Below are 22083 nucleotides of genomic sequence, written 5' to 3' on the forward strand. Positions count from 1 at the left end.
AGCCCTAACTATAAGCCTTAGCGAAAAGGAAAGTTTTAAGCCTAATCTTAAAAGTAGAGAGGGTATCTGTCTCCCTGATCTGAATTGGGAGCTGGTTCCACAGGAGAGGAGCCTGAAAGCTGAAGGCTCTGCCTCCCATTCTACTCTTACAAACCCTAGGAACTACAAGTAAGCCCGCAGTCTGAGAGCGAAGCGCTCTAATGGGGTAATATGGTACTATGAGGTCCCTAAGATAAGATGGGACCTGATTATTCAAAACCTTATAAGTAAGAAGAAGAATTTTAAATTCTATTCTAGCATTAACAGGAAGCCAATGAAGGGAGGCCAACACGGGTGAGATATGCTCTCTCCTGCTAGTCCCCGACAGTACTCTAGCTGCAGCATTCTGAACCAACTGAAGGCTTTTTAGGGAACTTTTAGGACAACCTGATAATAATGAATTACAATAGTCCAGCCTAGAGGAAACAAATGCATGAATTATTTTTTCAGCATCACTCTGAGACAAGACCTTTCTGATTTTAGAGATATTGCGTAAATGCAAAAAGGCAGTCCTACATATTTGTTTAATATGCGCTTTGAATGACATATCCTGATCAAAAATAACTCCAAGATTTCTCACAGTATTACTAGAGATCAGGGAAATGCCATCCAGAGTAACGATCTGGTTAGACACCATGCTTCTAAGATTTGTGGGGCCAAGTACAATAACTTCAGTTTTATCTGAGTTTAAAAGCAGGAAATTAGAGGTCATCCATGTCTTTATGTCTGTAAGACAATCCTGCAGTTTAGCTAATTGGTGCGTATCCTCTGGCTTCATGGATAGATAAAGCTGGGTATCATCTGCGTAACAATGAAAATTTAAGCAATACCGTCTAATAATACTGCCCAAGGGAAGCATGTATAAAGTGAATAAAATTGGTCCTAGCACAGAACCTTGTGGAACTCCATAATTAACTTTAGTCTGTGAAGAAGATTCCCCATTTACATGAACAAACTGTAATCTATTAGACAAATATGATTCAAACCACCGCAGCGCAATGCCTTTAATACCTATGACATGCTCTAATCTCTGTAATAAAATTTTATGGTCAACAGTATCAAAAGCAGCACTGAGGTCCAACAGAACAAGCACAGAGATAAGTCCACTGTCCGAAGCCATAAGAAGATCATTTGTAACCTTCACTAATGCTGTTTCTGTACTATGATGAATTCTAAAACCTGACTGAAACTCTTCAAATAGACCATTCCTCTGCAGGTGATCAGTTAGCTGTTTTACAACTACCCTCTCAAGAATCTTTGAGAGAAAAGGAAGGTTGGAGATTGGCCTATAATTAGCTAAGATAGCTGGGTCAAGTGATGGCTTTTTAAGTAATGGTTTAATTACTGCCACCTTAAAGGCCTGTGGTACATAACCAACTAACAAAGATAGATTGATCATATTTAAGATTGAAGCATTAAATAATGGTAGGACTTCCTTGAGCAGCCTGGCAGGAATGGGGTCTAATAAGCATGTTGATGGTTTGGATGAAGTAACTAATGAAAATAACTCAGACAGAACAATCGGAGAGAAAGAGTCTAACCAAATACCGGCATCACTGAAAGCAGCCAAAGATAACGATACATCTTTGGGATGGTTATGAGTAATTTTTTCTCTAATAGTCAAAATTTTGTTAGCAAAGAAAGTCATGAAGTCATTACTAGTTAAAGTTAATGGAATACTCAGCTCAATAGAGCTCTGACTCTTTGTCAGCCTGGCTACAGTGCTGAAAAGAAACCTGGGGTTGTTCTTATTTTCTTCAATTAGTGATGAGTAGAAAGATGTCCTAGCTTCACGAAGGGCTTTCTTATAGAGCAACAAACTCTTTTTCCAGGCTAAGTGAAGATCTTCTAAATTAGTGAGACGCCATTTCCTCTCCAACTTACGGGTTATCTGCTTTAAGCTACGAGTTTGTGAGTTATACCACGGAGTCAGACACTTCTGATTTAAAGCTCTCTTTTTCAGAGGAGCTACAGCATCCAAAGTTGTCTTCAATGAGGATGTAAAACTATTGACAAGATACTCTAACTCCCTTACAGAGTTTAGGTAGCTACTCTGCTCTGTGTTGGTATATGACATTAGAGAACATAAAGAAGGAATCATATCCTTAAACCTAGTTACAGCGCTTTCTGAAAGACTTCTAGTGTAATGAAACTTATTCCCCACTGCAGGGTAGTCCATCAGGGTAAATGTAAATGTTATTAAAAAATGATCAGACAAAAGGGAGTTTTCAGGGAATACTGTTAAGTCTTCTATTTCCATACCATAAGTCAGAACAAGATCTAAAATATGATTAAAGTGGTGGGTGGACTCATTTACTTTTTGAGCAAAGCCGATAGAGTCTAATAATAGATTAAATGAAGTGTTGAGGCTGTCATTCTCAGCATCTGTGTGGATGTTAAAATCGCCCACTATAATTATCTTATCTGAGCTAAGCACTAAGTCAGACAAAAGGTCTGAAAATTCACAGAGAAACTCACAGTAACGACCAGGTGGACGATAGATAATAACAAATAAAACTGGTTTTTGGGACTTCCAATTTGGATGGACAAGACTAAGATACAAGCTTTCAAATGAATTAAAGCTCTGTCTAGGTTTTTGATTAATTAATAAGCTGGAATGGAAGATTGCTGCTAATCCTCCGCCCCGGCCCGTGCTACGAGCATTCTGACAGTTAGTGTGACTCGGGGGTGTTGAATCATTTAAACTAACATATTCATCCTGCTGTAACCAAGTTTCTGTTAGGCAGAATAAATCAATACGTTGATCAATTATTATATCATTTACCAACAGGGACTTAGAAGAAAGAGACCTAATGTTTAATAGACCACATTTAACTGTTTTAGTCTGTGGTGCAATTGAAGGTGCTATATTATTTTTTCTTTTTGAATTTTTATGCTTAAATAGATTTTTGCTGGTTATTGGTGGTCTGGGAGCAGGCACCGTCTCTACGGGGATGGGGTAATGAGGGGATGGCAGGGGGAGAGAAGCTGCAGAGAGGTGTATAAGACCACAGCTCTGCCTCCTGGTCCCAACGCTAGACAGTCACAGTTTGGAGGATCCCAAAAAATTGGCCAGATTTCTAGAAATGAGAGCTGCTCCCTCTAAAGTGGGATGGATGCCGTCTCTCCTAACAAGACCAGGTTTTCCCCAGAAGCTTTGCCAATTATCAATGAAGCCCACCTCATTTTTTGGACACCACTCAGACAGCCAGCAATTCAAGGAGAACATGCGGCTAAACATGTCACTCCCGGTCTGATTGGGGAGGGGCCCAGAGAAAACAACAGAGTCCGACATTGTTTTTGCAAAGTTACACACCGATTCAATGTTAATTTTAGTGACCTCCGATTGGCGTAACCGAGTGTCATTACTGCCGACGTGAATTACAATCTTACCAAATTTACGCTTAGCCTTAGCCAGCAATTTCAAATGTCCTTCGATGTCGCCTGCTCTGGCCCCCGGAAGACAATTGACAATGGTTGCTGGTGTCGCTAACTTCACATTTCTCAAAACAGAGTCGCCAATAACCAGAGTTTGATCCTCGGCGAGTGTATCGTCGAGTGGGGAAAAACGGTTAGAGATGTGAACGGGTTGACGGTGTACACGGGGCTTCTGTTTAGGGCTACGCTTCCTCCTCACAGTCACCCAGTCAGCCTGCCTTCCCGACTGCACGGGGTCTGCCAGGGGGGAACTAACGGCGGCTAAGCTACGACAAGCTAAGATTAGGCTTAAAACTTTCCTTTTTGCTAAAGCTTATAGTTAGGGCTGGATCAGGTGACCCTGAACCATCCCTTAGTTATGCTGCTATAGACTTAGACTGCTGGGGGGTTCCCATGATGCACTGAGTGTTTCTTTCTCTTTTTGCTCTGTATGCACCACTCTGCATTTAATCATTAGTGATTGATCTCTGCTCCCCTCCACAGCATGTCTTTTTCCTGGTTCTCTCCCTCAGCCCCAACCAGTCCCAGCAGAAGACTGCCCCTCCCTGAGCCTGGTTCTGCTGGAGGTTTCTTCCTGTTAAAAGGGAGTTTTTCCTTCCCACTGTCGCCAAGTGCTTGCTCACAGGGGGTCGTTTTGACCATTGGGGTTTTTACGTAATTATTGTATGGCTTTGCCTTACAATATAAAGCGCCTTGGGGCAACTGTTTGTTGTGATTTGGCGCTATATAAATAAAATTGATTGATTGATTGATTGACATCTTTCTTCTCCAGTTGAAGAGGCAATGATCTGTAAAGAAAACCTCTTTAACATCACACAATGCAGACGTCTTTAGGAGGCGCCGCCAGGGGTTTTGCACTCGTAACTTCTGCTGCCTGCCTTTGTTCGGCGTCGGCTATTACTACCCAGTCGTAGCTTGTCCAGCATTTGAGGCTACATCCTTTACGCCTCGTTTGAGGTTGGCTGCCAAACATTCATTGAGGGTTGTGTGTGTAAGTGTGGGTGTGTAGTCTAAATGATGGGGAGGAGGCCTTCATGGAGTCCAGGGCCCACGGCCGGAACAGAGGGGAGGGGGTGGGGAGCAGCATTAATCTGAAAGTTCAAGCTTATATTTGTCACTGTGTGTGGGGTGGGAGGGCTGAGAGATTGACGTGGAAGCCTTTAGTCTGAACAATGGGCATCCTGTGTTTTGGGAACAGATGAAGAAGAGTTCATAGTTCAGCCCCTCCACATCCATTTCTCTTGCTGCTTAAATCGCTTTTTCTGATTCAGTGACCCACCTTTGACTCTTCACTGTCACTTCATTTTTTTGGACCTTCTTCTTTTGTACCTCGTATCTCCAAAAACAGCTTTCATGATCCAGCTTTCATACACCCCCTTTGACTGGAGGTTTTCCAAACTCTGGCAGAGGTTTTATGTGTGATGTGTCATGTTTCAGTCCTGTTTGTGTTCCAGTTTTTATTTTTCCGCTTTTCTTTTTCTTCCGTTTGCCCTGGTCTTGATGTGTTAGTTGTTTTTATTTTGTCACTTGATTATTCTCATTATAGTTTTGTTCTGATTATTCCTGTTTATGTATTATTCTTTGGTTCCTGGTTTTGGCTCTTTATTGTATTCTCGGTTCACACATGTATTTTCGGTTCAGTCATTTATTGCCTTTTCTGTCATTCATTAGTCTCGGGTTTTGTTCCCGTTCTTCATGTAGTCACTGTTTAGCCTTCAGTTTGTTAATCATGTAGTTTTCTTTATTACCTTTTACACTCTGGCTAAATTCAAATTCAAATTTATTAATTTATATAGCCCCAATTCATGATGAGATCATCTCAAGGCGCTTCACACAACATAATAAAAACAGAAAAAAACTGAATTAAAAATTTAAAAACACAATAAAAAGACAAAACCGTAAAAGAATACAATAATAAAAGCACATCATAACACTATTGATAAAACAAGGAAAACGAGTCTTTAAACGCCATTTGTCAGTCCTGTCCCAGCTTTGTCTTACCTGTTGTGTAATCATTTGTTGCATTTCTTGACTGTTGTTTGTATCATACGTTGTATTATCTGTTGTCTATCTTTCCATTTGCTTAGTTCTGTTCTTGGTTATTCTCAGCATTTATTCCCTTTTCAGTTTTACGGTTTGTTTTGCCATGTTTATTGTATTCACGGTTATCTATCGCTCAGTATTCTTTCCATTCTAGTTTTGGTTGTGATCATTACTCATATCAGTAGTTTTCTTGTTTTCTTGTTTTCCACCTGTTCCTCATCTGTCCGTCACACCCCCTTTCCACATCCTTCATCCACACCTGCATCTTATTATCCAATCACCAGCTTCCTTATTTAAACTGCATCTGTTCACTCGCTCATTGCTCGTTTGTTGATTGGATCACTTATCGGCATTCTCACAGTCCTGTGTTTGCCTAACCATTTTTTGACTCTGCTCTGTTTACCAGATCATGCCTTTTGCCTCAGCTCCAATAACCCTGTTTGCTCCTGTATGAAACCCTGCTTGTTTCTGACCATGTCTTCTGTCTCGCCCCTGCTTGGTACCTTTACTCTACTGACTGCCTTTCTGTACACTGAATCCTTGCCTGTATAAAAGACCCTAATTTTTTACTCATATGTCCTGCTTGCGAGTCTGCATTTGTGTCCATCCTCTGTCTGTGCCTCGCCACCGTTCAGCCTGCCATGATGTCATGATTGAAGGAGTCCTGCTGCCAAATAACGGTTTGACAGCTCATCTTTATTAGGTATGAGTTCAATATCACATTTTTTTTGTTTTTGTTTTTGAATGAACACAGATTCTGGAAACGAGTCACAGAGTACAAACATGAGGAACCTTTTATACTTTATCTGTTGAAACTCCATGTACCATAATATGTATTAATTTCCAAGTCAGATACAGGAGCATAGAATACTGTGCATCGCTCCATCCACCACATCACAGAAGTGCCTTTGGTCCTGATCAGTCCATTCCCACCTCTAAAACATAACCATCTACCTGCCACAAACAGGAGTCTCCTTGGCCTTCTCCAGCTGCTGTGGTCCTCAGCAATGAGGCACTTGCATACTAGACTGTGTTCAGAGATGTGTGCTAAATGGCCTAAATGTTGTAGTATTTTAACATTGCATAATCACATTTCCATAAGTAATGAGTGCAGTTGCATAAGACATTGCAATGTTTCAGCACATATATAGAGTAGTTTCACTGCTTGTGTTCTCCCCGATAGCAACTTAAGATTGGAATAGTCAAAGAAAAGGAAAAGCTGTTCATTAGAAGTTGATTCTAAACTGTTCTCGCCACATTCTGATCCTGACACTCCCATGCGTGGCTCATTATTCATGGATTATTTTCCGGGGGAGACCCAGGCATAAGCTTCTGAAATAGTGTTGCTTACCACACCTTTGACATTTCATTCCATAGAGGAGGTCACAGTTCAAGTGCTCTGATTTTGGATAGTGGTACACAATCTGACATCTCTATGATGACAGTGAAGAGTCTGGAGTGGTGATTTCTGATCTTTTCTGTTTCTAGTTCATTAATGGATATGGTTAGTGTGAAGGTGTGGCTGTAGTTTTTGTCATATGTGCATTTCTGCAGTGCCAGAAATGCAAGTCCTTGGTACATCATTATTTATTGCTTTCAGAGAATGAGGCATATGGAAGACTCAAGCCTAGAAATGTTCTCTTTTTGTAGAGTACTTCTCTTCTTCACTCTACCATGAAGCTGTGACCGATGATGCAACAGAAATAAGTTGCTCTATTGCCTGTTTCCACAATTACAGCCACTCAAGCCTATTCATCCTTCAGAGGTGTCATACATCTTGGTGGCTTCCGTCAATATTTTCCTTCCTGCATCATTGCTAAGTTCTTGCGTACCTATTCCAGACAGGTTTGCCATAGAGTACCACACTGATTGAATTTCTATATTCCATTTGTATATAATCCATGTAAATGAAGCCCAAAACATATTCAGTGGTTTGGAAATGTTCATCAGCCCATCCCCAAACATTTCTAAAATAAACTGGTTGTAAAAAGGATGATTTGTATCGACAGTAATCCCTATATTTACTGTGTTATTCCAAATATAAGATGACCAACAACAGTCCCTGTTACAGAGCCAAGTGAGAATATCTAACTGTAGGTTGTGGAGAAAGTGCATTTCCACTTTTTCCAGGACAGAGACAGACATAAAAAGCGCAGCATGTGGTCTGTTTCTGCTGTACGCTTTCTAAATCTGTCCTGATGCAGTTTGAGCAGCAAAATAACACAACACCATAGTTGAAATAATATTGTGGAGGAACAAAAGCAGTTGCTTGGTTCCTCTGTCAAAATAGCCAGGGACAGTATCAAGTCTGATGTTGGATGGGGAGCGCAAGAACCCCTGGGAGAATTGTAAATAATTGTGATCTATTGTGTTATTGCTCTGTAGTGGTTATTGCGGTGTTCTTTAAATGATTGTCGTAGATAAGTGCAGAGAAGCATCATTAGGCATAAGTGTAAAATGTACGTGGGTATTATTTATTTATTTATCTTGAACAGACACAATGTAAAATAGACGTGAAAACTAAAGCACCACAAACAACACATAGTAATGATTTAAAATGAGAGAAACAAAAGAAATGTGCTAGAGAAGGAGCAAGGAGAAGCAGAAATGCTTATTGAGTCCTACTCATTGTTTTAAATGTTCAAAAAGACACCCCCTGCCCACCATCAACATTATAAAACTAACTTTTTGATTATTAGTTAACTCATTAAATATTTATAATATTTAGTTTTCTATAATAAAATATATAATTTCATTAAGAATTTTAAATGCAAAATATGAAGTATAATATCACAAATAAAGCAACTTCCCAAACACATACATATACATCTACACGTGTATATATACATACCTGTATGTATGTGTGTACATACACATACATTCATCTTCAACTGCTCAATCCAATTAAGGGTTGCGGGGGGCTGGAGCCTATCCCAGCAGTCAGACAGCGTGAGGCGGGGTACATCCAGGACAGGACGCCAGTCTGTCACAGGGCCACAAACAGACAAACATTCACACCCACACGCACACCTACGGACAATTTAAAGATTCCAATCCACCTAACCTGCATGTCTTTGGATGTGGGAGGAAACTGGAGCACTTGAGGAAACCCAAGCAAACACGGGGAGAACATGCAAAGACATGCAGGTTAGGTGGACTGGAATCTTTAAATTGTCCGTAGGTGTGCGTGTGGGTGTGAATGTGTGTGTTTGTCTGTTTGTGGCCCTGTGACAGACTGGCGTCCTGTCCTGGATGTACCCCGCCTCACGCTGTCTGACTGCTGGGATAGGCTCCAGCCCCCCGCGACCCTTAATTGGATTGAGCAGTTGAAGATGAATGTATGTGTATGTACACACATACATACAGGTATGTATATATACACGTGTAGATGTATATGTATGTGTTTGGGAAGTTGCTTTATTTGTGATATTATACTTCATATTTTGCATTTAAAATTCTTAATGAAATTATATATTTTATTATAGAAAACTAAATATAAATATTTAATGAGTTAACTAATAATCAAAAAGTTAGTTTTATAATGTTGATGGTGGGCAGGGGGTGTCTTTTTGAACATTTAAAACAATGAGTAGGACTCAATAAGCATTTCTGCTTATTGAGTCAAACTCCACACAGAAAGGCCACAGGCTGGAATTGAATCCATGACCTTCTTGCTGTGAGGCAACAGTGCCAGCCACTAAGCCACCGTGCTGCCCTGTGTATGTATGTGTGTGTATATGTATGTATGTGTGTGTGTGTGTGTGTGTAGCCTAGGCTCATTTCTCATACATCACACTGACAAAGTGAGGAACCTTGGGGTAATTTTTGATCCTATGTTGTCCTTTGACCTCCACATTAGAAATATTACAAGGACTGCTTTCTTCCACCTGCAAAATATAGCCAAGATTGGTCCCATCCTGTCTATGGCTGATGCTGAGACCCTGATTCATGCATTTGTATCTTCTAGATTGGACTACTGCAATGTTCTATTTTCTGGTTTACCGCAGTCCAGCATTAGGGTTCTCCAATTGGCTCAAAATGCTACTGCCAGACGTTTGACACGTAGCAGAAAGTTTAACCACATTACACCCATTTTGGCATCTCTTCACTGGCTTCTTGTCTCTGTGAGATCAGATTTTAAGGTTCTGCTGCTAACCTATAAAATTTTTAACGGACTGGTACCTCCTTACTTAGCTGACCTAATTAAACCCTACATACCGGCCCAGTCTCTGCATTCTCAGGGTGCAGGACTACTTAGTGTTCCTAGGGTGAATAAAAAGTCTGCGGGTCACAGAGCTTTCTCTTATCGTGCCCCTGTTCTGTAGAATGATCTCCCTGCATCAATAAAAGTCAGATTCTGTAGAGATTTTTAAGTCCAGACTTAAGACGCACTTATTTTCCCTTTCATATAGCTAGCATACTGGCATAGTATGTTACTATGCTTTTTAATCTTTTAAATTCATTTTATTAGGAAACAGAGCGGCCCGAGGCCTCAACTTTATCTAAAGTCGGGGTCTTTTAGTGAAGCTTAGGGCTAGTGGCCGGCGATCACCTTAGTATTTCTTCTGTTTTTCTTGTTGCTTCATGCTGACAAATTATACAGTATTTGTTGTCTTCCCGATGCGTGATTCTGTTTTTTCTCTCTGATTGAGGTGCGGCTCCATCCAGAGATGGGTGTGGTGTCTATTTTGTTTCTCTAACCCTCCTGTCCTGTGCACTGGCAAAATTTCCTGTATATTCGTTTTGTAGATTGTTTTGTCAATTGTGTCAGTAGCATGGCCCAGGCAGAGGGTCGCCCCTTTGAATCTGGTCTGCTTCAGGTTTCTTCCTCAAATCATCAGAGGAAGTTTTTCCTTACCACTGTCGCCTGTGTGCTTGTTCTGTGAAGTGCCTTGAGGCAACTTTGTTGTGATGTGGTGCTATATAAATGAAATAAATTGAAATTGAAATAGTATTGTACTGTATCATTAATTGTAAGTCTTAATAGGTATACCAGTGACATTTAAGCCCCTCCTCTCTGTACCTATCATAAATAATCTGCTTGTATTTGTTTTAAAATACATATTTGGACATTGTTTAAGTTCCCCTTTCAGACCATTTCAAAGTTTATCTCCACTGCTTGATAGAGTAAATGTTTTCATTGTGGTTCGAATACTGCAGGTCTTAAAATTCAGTGTTCCCCTCAAACTGTACACCCCATCTCTGTTGTGACGCATTGTCAGTCACTTCCTAGGTTACATTTGCCTGTTGTCTGAGTGGCACACACACACACACACACACATTATTGAAAATGTGCGACAAGTAAAAGTCTAGTCTGCATGAAAATTCAGTAAGGTATATCTTATATGTTATATTCCAGTTCTAAGGTGGAATTATGCCAATATACAAAGGTATATCTAAATATCTAAAAAGGAAGAGTAAAATAGGAGAGTAGAAAAGAGTAGAGTAGAGCCACTTAGGTGCCTGGTCTTGAGAACCAGGGTTGGTTCTCAAGACTGCTTGTGTTTCAGATGTGTTTTTAAGAAGAATTACTTATGGGCTCTGAAAATAGAATGACTATGTACATGCAAATGGCTGTAATGCTGAAATGGTGAATGCAAAATTTTTGGTAAACTTGAATTAAAGTTTAAAGTCTACACTACAAGCACATCTTGATTGTATCATTTCTGTCTCCATTGTGGTGGTGGACAGAGGCTGTCCAAGTACTTATGGACCTGACTGCATTTGGCAATGTTTCTGCTGAGACAGAAGAGTGGCATTATTTTTTGTTTGTTTTGTTCTGTTTTTCCTGATGGTGAACAGTGGCATTCATATAGGTGTAACCGTCTGTCTCTGTATTTCTGCTTTTCTCAATTTTGATTTGAGGTCAAATCTGCACTGCAGGTTTATGAGCTCCATGTGGAGTTGACTTGGAGGACCATCCACGTTAAAGCAAACAACTCCAAATTATCACTATGAAATCTTATGGCCACATGACTTGTAAAATCGGTCTTTAGTGACTGTCCTACCCTCTCAAGCCGCAGACACGTGTGTAACAACAGACATTAAAATGATCTGTGAGCCATGCAGCAGCGATTTATGACTCATGGGTTAATCAAAAAACTTGTATACTTACAGGCCACTTTATTAGGTGCACCTCTTCGATTGCGTGCTAAAACACACTAGAGTTTACAGGGAAAGGTCTGAAAAAGAGAAGCTAGTTAGGCAAATGTTGTATGGATGAAAATGCCTTGGTGATGCCAGAGGTCAGAGGAGAATGAATTTGGACTTAGAACAATCCTCCATGAAACATCACAGTAACGGTGACTTAACATCTGTAGGAATAATGTTCAAATTATTTCTCATCTAAAAACAAACAAACAAACAACAACAACAAAAAGCCCATTGCATTACCTATCAGGTCAAATGGGACCACATTTCATTTAATTGTTAAAGCAGTTCCAAAATATGTAGTTTTCTTCTTATCAAATTAATGATTGAGACCCTGTATCAACCAGTGTTGGAACTTTTGCAGTGCATCCAGAAAGCATTCACAGCACTTATTCCACATTTTGTTATGTTACAGCCTTATTCCAAAATGTCAGTTCATTTTTTTCCTTCGCAATTCTACTCACAACACCTTGTAATGACAACATGAAAAAGTTTTTGGAATTTTTTGCAAATGTATTAAAAATAAAAACCTAAGAAATCACATGTACATAAGTATTCCCACCCTTTACTCAATACTTTGTTGATGCACCTTTGGCAGCAATTATAGTCTCAAGTCTTCTTGAATATGAAGCCACAAGCAGTGCAACTATCTTTGAGCAGTTTTGCCCATTTGTCTTTGCAGCACCTCTCAAGCTCCATCAGGTTAGATGGGGAGTGTCAGTGGACAGCCATTTTTATATCTGTCCAAAGATGGTAAGTCAGATCCAGGGAAGGTGCTCTGACATGGCAACTCAAGGACATTCACAGAGTTGTCCTGAAGCCACTCCTTTGATATTTTGGCTGTGTGTTTAGGGTCATTGTCCTGCTGAAAGATGAACTGTTGCCCCAGTCTCAGGTCAAGAGTGCTCTGGAGCAGGTTTTGATTCAGGATGTCTCTGTACATTGCTGCATTTATCTATCCCTCAATCCTGACTAGTCTCCCTGTTTCTGCCACTGGAAAAACATCCACACAGCATGATGCTGCCACAACCATGCTTCATTGTAGGGATTGTATTGGCTAGGTGGTGAGGGGTGCCTGGTTTCCTCCAAACATGACGCCTGGCATTCACACCAAAGAGTTCAGTCGTTGTCTCATTAGACCAGAATATTTTGGTTCTCATGGTCTGAGAGTCCTTGAGGTGCCTTTTGGCAAACTCAAGAAAGGCTGCCGTGTGCCTTTTACCAAGGGGTGGCTTCCGTCTGGCCACTCTGCCGTACAGGACTGATTGGTGAATTGCTGCAGAGATGGTTGTCCTTCTGGAAGGTTCTCCTCTCTCCACAGAGGAAGCTCTGACAAAGTGACCATCTGGTTCTTGGTCACCTCCCTGACTGAGGCCCTTCTACCCCGATCGCTCAGTTTAGACGGGTGGCCAGCTCTAGGATGAGTCCTGGTGGATCTGAACTTCTTCCATTTCTGGATGGTGGAGGCCACTGTGCTCATTGGGACCTTCAAATGAACAGAAATATTTATGTATCCTTCCCAGATTTGTGCCTTGAGACAGTCCTGTCTCAGAGGTCTACAGACAATTCCTTTGACTTCATGCTTGGTTTGTGCTCTGACATACACTGTCAACTGTGGGACCTTATATGTAAACAGGTGTGTGTCTTTCCAAATAAAGTCCAATAAACTGAATTTACCCCAGGTGGACTCAAATTAAACTGCATCATCTCTAGGATGATCTAGAAACATCTCTAGGATGATCAGTGGGAAAAGGATGCACCTGAGCTCAAATTTGAGCTTCACGGCAAAAATTGTGAATACTTATGTACATGTGATTTCTTAGTTTTTTTATACATTTCCAAAAATCTCAAGAAAATTCACATTATCATTATGGGGTATTGTGAGTAGAGTTTTGAGGGAAATAAATTAATTTCATCCATTTGGGAATAAGGCTGTAACATTTAACTTTTTTATTCATTTAACCTTTATTTAACCAGGAAAGTCCCACTGAGATTGAAAACCTCTTTTGCAAGGAAGTCCTTGCCAAGAGGCAGCAACAATTTGAATTAAATTCACACAGTTAAAATGACATACAATTAAGAAAACTGTTACAATTTAAGTAACGCGACTCAAGTGCTCTCAGTCTGGACTTAAAAGTGCTCAATGAATTAAGTTCACATAATTTCCAGTCTTTTGAAACATGTTCCATGTTGACAGAGCCGAGTAAACAAAAGCCAGTTCTGTGCGGGCAAATGGAACAGAGAGCAACAAATGATCATTTGAATGCAGAGTAAGAATCAAACCTCCGTGTGATCAAATTGCAGATGTAAGCATGGCCTTATCAATAAAAGTATAGCAGTGTCTGAGCCTTCTGATGGACAAAGGTCATCCCACTCTGATGAGTGAAGCTTTTACAGTTAGGAACAAACCTCAGAGCATCAATCTTTTGAAGACATTGAGCTGAAGTGTTCATATATAACAAATCTCCATGCTCTAAAATAGAAAAAATGTTGCTGTGTCAAGCCACTTTTTCACTTCAAAAGAAAAACAAAATTTATTTAGAAAGAAAAGGCCCAATTTGAGTTTGAGTTTCATCACAAGATTGTCTATATGTGGCTTTAAGGTGAAGGGGTCATCAAGCAAGACATAGAGGTATTTGTGCGTGTGAACCACCTCAATGAAATTCCCCTCAAGAGTGGACACCATAGGGGTTGCTTGAGGCACCTTCTTGGTGTTAGTTTGATTTTGTCAGCTGTGAGCTGTTGTGTGGGCCGCCAGAAGAGGAGGTACTGCTGGCCCACCACCAGAGGGCGACCTGTCTGGAGTGCGGGCTGCAGGCACCAGAGGGCGCAGCTGCCTCACAGGAGCAGCCAGGGTGACAGCTGTCACGTATCACCTGCAACAGCTGTTACCAATCATCTGATCGGCAGGAGTATATCAGCAGGACGACGTCTCCACCTCTTTGCCGAGATATCGTTCTACCTGGAAGGTAATATTCTCAGCTCACTGTGTGACAGTAATCTTTTGTGACCTTGTGCGTTATATAACAGACTCCTTTTCCAACGAGAGGTGGAGGTAGTTCTCCTGCCGTGCGGATTGCTGGGTGCAAACGCGCCCTCATTTAACTGTTCTTTGTTCCTCGCCAGCAGTACCAGGTCCGACACGCGGAGGCAGTGGCCACCTGGGAGTTCGGGACTTGGCGGCTCCAGTATTCCCGGGGTCCTGTGGTGGAGGAAACCGTGTGGTTCCGGTTCTACTTCGGAGAGGCGTCTCCTATCTTCGAGCCTGCCCACACGACACCTTTGTAAATTGAATTTTGTCCATTATTGTAATCCGTTGTATTTGTTGTGCACGTTCGCAACAGTAAAGTGTTGTTATTTGACCTATTCCATTGTCCGTTCATTTGCGCCCCCTGTTGTGGGTCCGTGTACTTACACTTTCCCAACATGAGCACCAGTTTTAGCTGCAGATGTGTGTGCTGGACCACATTAAAAGCTTTCTGTAGAGATTCTACAGCTTTAGGAGGGGTGAATCCAAAACAGTGAATAATTGTCATCAGCATAAAAATGCATATTTGCATCTGACACATTTAGTCCTAATTCATTATTGTACATAATGAACAAGAAGGGGCCCAATATTGAACCCTGCGGCACCCTGTTGTGGACACTCATAAATTTGGAATGCAGACCATCAAACTTAATACACTGACTCCTGTCACTTAAATAATTTGTGAACCAGGAAACTACGTGATCTGACAGTCCGAAACACAGAAGCCTATGCTTTGAAATAAAATGGTCCACAGCATCAAAAGCCTTTGACAAATCAATAAAAAGTGAAGCACAGTACTGCTTTCTATCAAGAGCAACAAGTATATCATTAATCACTTTTGTGGTCACAGTAATAGTGCTATGCTTTTCCTTAAACTTGATTGTAGTTTTGAAAGAAGTTCATTTGAGTATAAAAACTCTTGTAATTGATCACAAAAAAGAGGTTGAAGGATTTTTGACAAAAATGCACAAATTTGATATGGGCCTGAGTTAGTTCAAGCTGTTGGATCACCTCCTTTTAATAAAGGAGTAACAAAAGCTTACTTCCAAACTGATGGGATTCCATTGTTTTGGATCGAGAGATTAAAACGGATTGTAAAAGGCTGTGCTACCAAATCAGCTGCCATTTTCAAAAAGTATGGCTCTATCAAGTCTGGCTCAGGTAATGCTTTGAGAGCACTATGCACTTGCTGCACAGTAAAAGGAACAAAATTAAAAGGGTCTCCAGAAAACATTGGGGGGTCTGTGCATGGAGTCACGGGGGCTGCTCCTGTAGAGTCAAAAAAAAAAAAAAACATGAGACAAAATGTTTATTAAAGCAATTTAAGATCTCAGTTCTATCGTAGACTGGGGTCAAGTCTTGTAGAACAAATTTGTGAAAGAGCCTTAAGACTTTTATTAACAGATAGAGATTTAACCATTTTCCAAAATTTCTGTGGTTTATTGAGGTTCTCAGTTGTGACAGATTTAATATCTGATTTAGCTTTTTTGATTAGGGAAGTACATTTATTTCTTAGTTGCCTGAAGATAGACCAATCAGTGGAAGAATCACTTTTCCTGGCTTTGGCTCATGCCACATTATGCTGCTGGATGGTTCCTGACATCTCTGGAGAAAACCAGGGGATTTCCCATCCCTTCACTTTAGGGCTGTTCATGTTATATAGTGAAAAAAATAAAAGTTTTGAGAGACTTCGGGCCAGATGTTGTTTTTGTTCCACTTGAGGTTTTATAGGCTATAGGTTTTATAGACCAAATTTGAACCTAATCAGATAAGATTTAGAGATCCCCCAGAGTGACACATTTTTTTCTCCCTCCACTGGCAAGGCAACGTCACCCTAACGGGAGAAGACTCTGATGCCATTATTTTTCTTTTACAGGTACATGTGATGGCTTCTAATTCCAAAAAGTGGTGGTTGATTGGTTACCCAGAGGAGAACATAACTGGAATTACTGGATTACTACATTGCTTGTTTGGGGAAAATTGTTGCTTTGTGGGGAACCCCAAAACAATGTCCAATTACAATAAAATTTGGCAGTGAATTTGTAGTGAAACAAGAACAACATGTGGCCCAACAGATTTTGTAACATTTGACATTTTGAACAGGTCTACTTCACTTTGAATTTTGTGATGGGAGCATGTTTATTTACAGTTTTCACCAAACTTTCCTTAAAGAATGTCCAAGCTAATTCAACATCCGGCAACAGACCCATTTGCCCCCAACTGACTAAAGACCAATCATGTTGAAAAGCTTGTTCATTAATTCTTTTTAAATCCTTTTTCTAATAATGCGTGGTTTGCATTTGGGGATTTTACTATTCCTGGAAATATACTTCCAGGAATTCCTATAGCAATAACACAATGATCACTCAGTTCAGTGCAGAAGACATGAGGAATATTTGTTAGAATTAAATCCATCAAAGTGGACTCGTCAGGACTTTTAAGATTTGGCCTTGTTGGTAGGTTGACCAGCTGGCTAAGATTAATAGAGTCACAGATTTAAATTAATCAGAAACTGCATTTAGACAATCCCAGTTCAAACCTCCAGCCAAAAAGTGTTCAGTATAATTTAATTTGGACAAAAGATGCTGCAGATGATAATGCCTCCATGGTGACAGAAGGAGGCCTATATAGTGCAGCAAATAACTGAAACAGTACTTCACATAGTGATACAAGCACCAAATCCAGCACAAATTCTCCTTTTTTTATTTATTGAGGATTTATTTCATTCATTTAAAAGAAAAAAACAGAAAAGCAAAAGCAAAATTAACAAAACATTACAAACCATTGAATGAAAAGGAGCAGTTTGGAAGAACAAGTCTTATATATTCTGCCCCTTTTTTTACAATACAATCTTGCAAAGCATCATCAATCGACATCATTGCATTTCTATGATTTTGTCACATGCCACCGACTTCTTTCCTAATTTTAACCATTATTTAAGACTACATCCCTAATAGATTACATTTTAAACTTCAAACATTTTAAACATTATTAACAGATTACATTTTTGGCTTTGTCACAGCCCACTGACTTATTTCATAGTTTCATACTTATGAAATACATCAAGTTTAATACGTTTTTTAAATAATTTAAGCGACCTTGATTCTTTGATTTCTTTGTTGAGGTTGTTCCATAATTTTACACCATTCACTGCAATACTCCGTTCCTTTATCTTGGTTCTGAATCTTGGTTTTTTAAAGACTTCTATGCCCTTCAAATTATAACTACTTACTCTTTTTTCAAACATATTTTGAATGTTTATTGGTAAGGTATTGTTATTTGCTTGGTACATTATTTGTAGTAATTTCAAATGAACTAAATCATGAAATTTAAGTACCCTATACTACTACTACTAATAAACGGATTAGATGGATCTCTAAATCAACTGTTGCCAATCACTTTTAAAGCTCTTTTCTGCAAAATAAATAAAGGTTGTGTATAAGTTGTACATGTTGATCCCCAGATTTCTACACAGTAAGTCAAATATGGAACAATCAATGAATTGTACAATGTTAATAATCCATAACTATTTAATGAATATTTAACTTTATGCAAAACAGCAATGGCTTTCGCTATCTTTCCTTTTATGTAATTTATGTGTGACTTCCATGTAAAATCTTCATCAATCATAACTCCTAAAAATTTATTTTCTTTTACCCTCTATTTTTAATGACACTCATTTTTTTAACTCTGTCATTAAACAATATGAAATTTGTTTTATTAAGATTAAGTGACAATCTGTTTATATCAAACCAATATTTCACTTTTTCCAACTCTGTATTTATCACTTGTGCTACTTCCTGTATATCTGATCCAGAGTAAAATAATGTTGTGTCGTCAGCAAATAAAATCCTACCAAGTACATTAGATATATTCACAAAATCATTGATATACAAAATAAACAGTTTGGGTCCAAGTACCGACCCTTGTGGTACTCCACACATAATATTACACAATTCTGATTTAGTATTATTTATCTGAACAAACTGTTTTCTATTTTCTAAGTAGCCTTTTACCCACTGATGTGCAATCCCTCTTATTCCATATTGTTGTAACTTGTGAAGCAATCTTGAATGATCGATAACATCAAAAGCTAATATTTTCTCTGTTAATTCCATAATTGACATAGCTGTCGAATGTTTTGTTCTGAATCCATACTGAGCATTATTTAAAATATGATGTTTCTCAATGAATTTATCCAACCTTGTCACAAAAACCTTTTCCATAATTTTAGAAAACTGTGAAAGCAATGACACTGGTGTTGTGAAAGTGTCGTGACACGGACCCACAACAGGGGGCGGTAATGAACGGACAATGGATAAGCCAAAAAGTAACAATTTAATGTTGTGAATCGCACAACGAAGTACAGAAAATAACAATATGGTGGAATGTCAATTATACACAAGGTGACGTGTGGGCAGGCTCGAAGATAGAAGACGTCTGGCGAGAGAAGAGCCGGATCCCACACAGCTTCCACCACCAACGGATCTGAAGAACACTGGAGCCGCCAAGCCCTGCGCCCCAGGTGGCCACTGTCTTCAGCAGTCAGACCCGGTACTGCTGGCAGAGAACAGAAACAGTATTGATGAGTGCGAGTTCGCACACTCAGTAATCCCACAGTCTGTGTTTAGTTAGGAGGGAGCACCTCCACCTCCAATCACACACTCGTGCAGCTCCTGTCTAACCACTTATCTGGTTGGAGTGTGAAGCGAAGCCGTCGCTGATCACACCAAACGCCAATCCCACAGATAAGGCAAACACCACAGGAAAACGGCTGCAAAAGAGTTCAGACTATTATTCAGTGTTAAGTCAGCAGAGAAGTTACCTGAATGGTAGCTGATTTCTCGGCGAGGAGGTGGAGTTGCAGTCCGGCCTTTGTAGTGGTGGTGATGGGTGACAGCTGGTGTTGATAGGCGACAGCTGTCACTTCCAGCGGCTCCGACGCCCTCTCGTGCTTGGAGCCCGCACTCCAAGCAGGGCGCCATCTGGTGGTGGTGGGCCAGCAGTACCTCCTCTTCAGCGGCCCACACAACAACTGGCCTGTAAATTGAAATGTTATGTTTGTCTCCATTTTTATATAACGGGACTACCTTGGCAATTTTCATTTCGTCTGGGAAAATTCCTGTTGACAGAGACAGATTACAAATGTAAGTGAATGGTTCAATAACAGTTTCTATTATACTTTTTACAGTCATCATATCTAAATCTTCATAGTCAGTTGATCTTTTGCTTACACAGTTTTTTACAATATTCCTTATTTCATCTTTTTCCACATTGTCAAGGAAAATACTATTGACCGTATTTACAGTTGTATTTAATTTATCTTCTACTATTGGTTTATTTCCCACCAGATTTGATTCCACCTTTGAGAAATAATCATTAAACTCATTTACAACTTCTTTTATATCATTTCATCAAAAGAAATGAGGTGGGCTTCATAGATAATTGGCAAAGCTTCTGGGGAAAACCTGGTCTTGTTAGGAGAGACGGCATCCATCCCACTTTGGATGGAGCAGCTCTCATTTCTAGAAATCTGGCCAATTTTCTTAAATCCTCCAAACCGTGACTGTCCAGAGTTGGGACCAGGAAGCAGAGTTGTAGTCTTACACACCTCTCTGCAGCTTCTCTCCCCCTGCTATCCCCTCATTACCCCATCCCCGTAGAGACGGTGTCTGCTCCCAGACCACCAATAACCAGCAAAAATCTATTTAAGCATAAAAATTCAAAAAGAAAAAAATAATATAGCACCTTCAACTGCACCACAGACTAAAACAGTTAAATGTGGTCTATTAAACATTAGGTCTCTCTCTTCTAAGTCCCTGTTGGTAAATGATATAATAATTGATCAACATATTGATTTATTCTGCCTTACAGAAACCTGGTTACAGCAGGATGAATATGTTAGTTTAAATGAGTCAACACCCCCGAGTCACACTAACTGCCAGAACGCTCGTAGCATGGGCCGAGGCGGAGGATTAGCAGCAATCTTCCATTCCAGCTTATTAATTAATCAAAACCCAGACAGAGCTTTAATTCATTTGAAAGGTTGACTCTTAGTCTTGTCCATCCAAATTGGAAGTCCCAAAAACCAGTTTTATTTGTTATTATCTATCGTCCACCTGGTCGTTACTGTGAGTTTCTCTGTGAATTTTCAGACCTTTTGTCTGACTTAGTGCTTAGCTCAGATAAGATAATTATAGTGGGCGATTTTAACATCCACACAGATGCTGAGAATGACAGCCTCAACACTGCATTTAATCTATTATTAGACTCTATTGGCTTTGCTCAAAATGTAAATGAGTCCACCCACCACTTTAATCATATCTTAGATCTTGTTCTGACTTATGGTATGGAAATAGAAGACTTAACAGCATTCCCTGAAAACTCCCTTCTGTCTGATCATTTCTTAATAACATTTACATTTACTCTGATGGACTACCCAGCAGTGGGGAATAAGTTTCATTACACTAGAAGTCTTTCAGAAAGCGCTGTAACTAGGTTTAAGGATATGATTCCTTCTTTATGTTCTCTAATGCCATATACCAACACAGTGCAGAGTAGCTACCTAAACTCTGTAAGTGAGATAGAGTATCTCGTCAATAGTTTTACATCCTCATTGAAGACAACTTTGGATGCTGTAGCTCCTCTGAAAAAGAGAACTTTAAATCAGAAGTGCCTGACTCCGTGGTATAACTCACAAACTCGCAGCTTAAAGCAGATAACCCGTAAGTTGGAGAGGAAATGGCGTCTCACTAATTTAGAAGATCTTCACTTAGCCTGGAAAAAGAGTCTGTTGCTCTATAAAAAAGCCCTCCGTAAAGCTAGGACATCTTACTACTCATCACTAATTGAAGAAAATAAGAACAACCCCAGGTTTCTTTTCAGCACTGTAGCCAGGCTGACAAAGAGTCAGAGCTCTATTGAGCTGAGTATTCCATTAACTTTAACTAGTAATGACTTCATGACTTTCTTTGCTAACAAAATTTTAACTATTAGAGAAAAAATTACTCATAACCATCCCAAAGACGTATCGTTATCTTTGGCTGCTTTCAGTGATGCCGGTATTTGGTTAGACTCTTTCTCTCCGATTGTTCTGTCTGAGTTATTTTCATTAGTTACTTCATCCAAACCATCAACATGTTTATTAGACCCCATTCCTACCAGGCTGCTCAAGGAAGCCCTACCATTATTTAATGCTTCGATCTTAAATATGATCAATCTATCTTTGTTAGTTGGCTATGTACCACAGGCTTTTAAGGTGGCAGTAATTAAACCATTACTTAAAAAGCCATCACTTGACCCAGCTATCTTAGCTAATTATAGGCCAATCTCCAACCTTCCTTTCCTCTCAAAAATTCTTGAAAGGGTAGTTGTAAAACAGCTAA

At 39.8% G+C, this 22083-nt stretch overlaps 1 protein-coding gene across 5 annotated transcripts in view; it reads left to right on the plus strand.

Annotated features, from left to right (window-relative positions):
- lrp8 (low density lipoprotein receptor-related protein 8, apolipoprotein e receptor) overlaps positions 1 to 22083 on the plus strand; it is a 564614-nt gene that overhangs the window by 244275 nt on the left and 298256 nt on the right. The window lies entirely within an intron of this gene.

The sequence above is a fragment of the Thalassophryne amazonica genome, chromosome 10 (genome assembly GCF_902500255.1).
Source record: "Thalassophryne amazonica chromosome 10, fThaAma1.1, whole genome shotgun sequence".
Taxonomy (NCBI): Eukaryota; Metazoa; Chordata; class Actinopteri; order Batrachoidiformes; family Batrachoididae; genus Thalassophryne; species Thalassophryne amazonica.